General features: G+C 46.5%; 1 protein-coding gene across 6 annotated transcripts in view; it reads right to left on the bottom strand.

The window, feature by feature from the left end:
- The window catches only part of LOC147021596 (zinc finger homeobox protein 4-like), a 261,191-nt gene that overhangs the window by 175,529 nt on the left and 80,662 nt on the right, over positions 1 to 5,000 (bottom strand). The gene's annotated exons all lie outside the window — the stretch shown is intronic.

Genomic DNA, 5,000 nt, shown 5'->3' with positions numbered 1-5,000 from the left:
ACAGCTGATGTGCTCCAAGTGTTAGAATGTGTACTGTACCGTCCACCTAACAGTGATGACTCCATCTACACCTCACTATACGAAAACATGGACCATCTTCTATCTTCTCATCCAAACTCTCTCTTCCTCTTATATGGTGACTTCAATTGTCATCATGCCAGTTGGCGAGGTGTGGGTACCTCTCTCACCTGTCCTGGCACCTCAGCAAAAGCTTTCTGCGACTCATTGGGACTGATTCAATCGGTCAACTTGCCGACCCGGATCTCAACCAATGGTACTCCATCTCTTCTGGATCTGATTTTGACAAATTTCCCTGACAATATCTGCTGCTCTTCCTCCGCTCCAATTGGTTCTTCTGACCACGTCCTTGTCAAAGTGGACATCTCTCTGGCTGTTATCAGAGAACCACCTCACCGCCGTCGAGTCTTGCATTTCACTCAAGCCGACTGGCAGGGTCTCCAAGCAGCCATCAAACTTACAGACTGGTCTCCTATCACTACTTTCTCAAACATCAACTCATCCTGGGAATTCTTTCAAAGAAACTTGCTCTCCCTCATGCACAGATATATCACCTCTCGTATTCAGTTGTCCTACCCTTCCTCCCGCCTTTTGTTTACTGAAGCTTGTGGCGAGGCAGTTGTCCTGAAACAACTTGCCTTTGCCTCATGGAAAGCAAACCCAACTGAGGGCAATCTCAGTTCCTTCCACAAAGCTCGGAACACGTGTGTATCTACCCTCAGGAGAGCCAGAAAACAACATCTTTCTCATCTCAAGTCTGACTTCTCAAACCTCTCTCCCTCCTCAAAATCCTGGTGGCGTTTATAAAATCTGTTTCTGGTGTATGTTCCCCCTCCATCCCCTCCCTTACCTCAAATGGCCGCACTGCTGATACCGCACGTGAAAAAGCTGAATTCCCAAACTCGGTGTTTGCAGCGAAATCTTGTGTCCTAAACCCATCACTTTCTCTACCCACCTTACCCAGTCGCACCCAACTGTCCCTGGACTCTGTGTACTTTTCTCCTGACAAAGTGGAGAGCTTGCTTTCAAACCTCGACTCGGATTCTGCAACCGGTCCAGATGGCATCAGCCCACGTGTCCTCAAAGCCTGCTCTTCTGCTCTTGCTCACCCTCTCTCTGTTCTATTCACACTCTCATTTGCTCAAGGTCATCTGCCATCTGCTTGGAAATCTGCAAACATCACTGCCCTGCATAAAAAAGTTGCAAAAACAGATCCCTGCAACTACAGACCAATCAGCCTTCTCCCAATCATCAGCAAGGTTATGGAATCTATCATCGCTTCAGACATTAAATCCTTCCTCTTCTCCAATGGCTGGATTTCTGATCATCAATTTGGTTTCAGACCAAGTGACTCTACCCTGGATATGCTGCTTCTGCTCTCCCATCAATGGATGGAGGTCCTCAATGCCAGACAGGAAATCCAAGCCGTATCCCTGGACATATCACGTGCTTTTGACACAGTCTGGCACCCTGCCGTACTCACCAAACTCTCTTCCCATGGTATGCAAGGCCATCTCCACTCATGGCTCGCAGAATTCCTCTCCTGTCGCATTCAACGTGTGGCACTAAATGGAGTTCTTTCATCCCCTCTTCCTGTCCAGGCTGGAGTTCCTCAAGGTAGCGTTCTATGCCCTGTTCTTTTTCTGGTTTTCATCAATGATCTCTCCGACTCTCTGGAAAATCCTCTATATCTCTTTGCTGATGACTCCACTCCCTGCCGTACCATCTGTCATCCCTCAGACCGGCAAGCAGCAGCTTCTTCGCTCACTGCAGTTCTGGATAAAATCACAAACTGGTCCAACACATGGAACATGTCTTTCAAGCCAGACAATCTCACACTCTCACTATGTCTCTTCGAAAGACCATTTCGAACCCCCCCCCCATCCACTTTCTCAACAATCTTCTGGAAGAAGTCTTTTCTTTCAAGCTTCTGGGTCTCACTATCTGCCATGACCTTTCCTGGGAAAGTCACATTTCCAACCTCGCCTCAAAAGCCAGTCGCCGACTGAGAATCCTCCGTCGTGCAAAGTCCTTCCTCGGCCCAATTGAGCTCCTGACCACTTACAAAGCTTTTGTCCGTAGCATGATGGAGTACTGCTCTCCCCTCTGGGCTGGTGCTCCTGCCTCCCACCTTTCTCGGCTTCACTCTGTCGAAACCAGGGCATTTAGGATCATCGGCATCTCCCGCAATGAAGCTGAGTCTTTGGGCCTCTCACTCAATCACCGCAGGTTGGTCGGTGGTCTTTCTGTCTTCTCCCGTCTCCTCTCCAGCCTTGCCCCCCTGCTCTCTCTCTGTGATTTGTCCCCACCACATTTCCACAGGGCGCTCAAGGTCCGCCAACAACCCCCTTCTGCTAAAACTACCAAAATCACGAATCACTGCTCACCTTCACTCTTTTATTCCTCTTTTCCCACCTTTGGAATAAACTCCCTCACCCTATTCTTTCCCATTCTTCCCTCCAGGCTTTCAAAACAGCTGTTCACCACCACCTCTTATCATCCCCCATCCAAATCCTCGATCTTTTCTACCCCCGATCATCCACCCAAGCCCACTTCCTTCAATTCCCCTGCTTTCCTTCCTGAAAGTCCCTGTAATGTCCATCTTCTCTTCCCCATGTTCCCCGTCCAAACCCTCTCCCTTCCACAGATCTCCTAATGTGTTTGTTCCCCACTGTTTTGTCCCTCCCACTCCCGCCCCTCTTGTCTCATGCCCCCTTGCTGTGCGGTGTGTTTTAGCTCTCATACGAGCCTCGACAAGTTATACAAAAACAATGGCCACCCCAGAGTCCAGACACGAGTCCAATCGAGGCCGTGTGGAATTACCTGGAAACAAGGAACCCAACTAACCTTACTGCAGTATATTTGACACAATATTCCTGTAGGAGTGCTTCAGTTGTATACAGGAAGCATGGGTAAAAGAGTGATGGCACTCAAGAAGGCAAAGGGCAGATACACAAAGTATTGACTGATACTATAAAATGACACTTGTTATTTACTAAAGTACTTTGTTTCAAACACATTTATAAAAGCTGTTAGTTTGCAATAATAAACACAGATGACTTATCACTGATAATTTGATGAATTTATGTTAAAGTATGAATATCATTGGAATAACCCAAAGTTTTGCACAGTATTGTATTGCAAGCTGTTCACTTAACCGAGTTGCACAGATAGTCCGTCATTTGTGCTTTTTTTTTTTAAAGTGTTTAACTCCTACTGTGTGGAGAAACCTCCTTTGCCACAAGCACATTAAACCCAAAATAAAATAATGCAACCAGGATTGCCCACATTATAATACAAGCCTCAATCACTCGTGTCAACTGGGTAAAAGCCCACAAGTTTGGGATGCTGAGCTCAGCCAGTTGGACCTCACACCCAGTACACACAGGTATTATACTCGATCAGAATATAGTCTCTCCACTCCCTTCTGACACTCCAATAATTCTCACTCTTTCTTTTTTGCCTCAATTTACACCCCACTCCCCACCCACAATCCCTTGAAAGCAATGTATAGATGTCCCTCCACTTTAATGTCCCCATCATGGTTTTATACTCCACTGATCCATTAGTATGTTCTGATCATGTCCACTGCTTTGCACCGACTATGAACCCGCAGAATGACTGATCACAGCAGGAGTCGGTGTGGAGCATATTATTTCCAGTCACTGTGAAAGACTCACGATGTGTCCTCCCCGACTCAGTTGTGCAAGTTCCCAAAATAAAATGCCATTGCCCCCATGTATTTGTGATCGTCATCCTTCGTTCACTCTTGTGGATGCTCTACCTTCACTGACACAAAACAGTATTTAAGAAAAGCAAGTCTGTCAGCCAAACAAACGGCAGCCAATAGGTCTGAAAATTCACACGTCCAGTCTCCGAACGCACTTGGAGATACAAGATTCCCGTGTTGCTCAAGTGCAACCAATACAAGATGATCTGCTTCAGAGAAGCACAAAGATGGTTGTCAAAATAAGTAAATACAAGTTGGAAACAGCAGAAACAGGCATGGTTTAGAAATGACAAGATCTCAAACTGGAAGAATATACTCTGGGAAGACTTGAAACCAATTAGCTCAAATACAGAATGGACAAAATGAGGATCTCAGACAAACCAAACCAAGTGGACGAGGCATAACAACCACAAGCAAACACCTGGTGTAAGCCCTCAACATGAATTAGCCTTCCAAATGGACATGCAAGGCATTTTGAGAAAAACGATTTGACAAGACGAAACCTTTGAGCCCAGCACTTGGTCGGTATGTAATGGCATGAAAATGCATTTATTACAACCAAAGATGAACTTCATTACAAATCATGCATGCTCATGAAAAGTATATGTATGTGTATATATATATATATGCTCAGACAGTTATTTTCTTAAATGCATGTTCAGATTAGCCCCATCCCCATGTCTAATGGGATTTTAAATGTGATGCGTTGAGAAGGGTTAAGGATAAATCCCCTCTTATGGGAATTTTTTTTTTCTTTACGACAGACACGTTTACACACATTTCTTGCGTGAGCTCTGACGCTCGCCCGTATTTTTCTCAGCAACGTTTATGCACATGTTCTTCGCGAGCACCGACCCCCACCTTTTTTGAGAGCGCACGGGTCGTCATGGTAACCGTGCGCAAGTGGGGCGGGGTGAGCTTGGGGCGGACTGTGCCTGCCGAGACGGCCCGCAGATATAAAACGAATTGGAGGTCCGTTCTGAGGGAGAAAAAAGCGAGGCGAGAGAAGTAAGAGGAGGGAGAAGTAAGCACGATGAGCGAGCAAGAAAGCGAGAGCTGAAGCGCGCGAGGGAAGAAGTGAACCAGAGAGGAAGCGTACAAGCGAGGAAGTGTGCAAGCCCGCAAATGAGCAAGCAAGCGTGTGGTGCGCGTGTGGGTGTCTGACCAGCGCCAACTTCCCACAGATGTTTAATTGGCTTGAAATCTGGAGAATTTGGTGGCCAGGGCAATACTGTGAACACTTCATCATGTT

Source organism: Eptatretus burgeri, chromosome 8 (genome assembly GCF_056783735.1).
Source record: "Eptatretus burgeri isolate ZD-2024b chromosome 8, Ebu_testis_v1, whole genome shotgun sequence".
NCBI lineage: Eukaryota > Metazoa > Chordata > Myxini > Myxiniformes > Myxinidae > Eptatretus > Eptatretus burgeri.
Note: the sequence above shows the minus strand (reverse complement) of the source record. Positions and strands in the feature narration are given on the sequence as shown.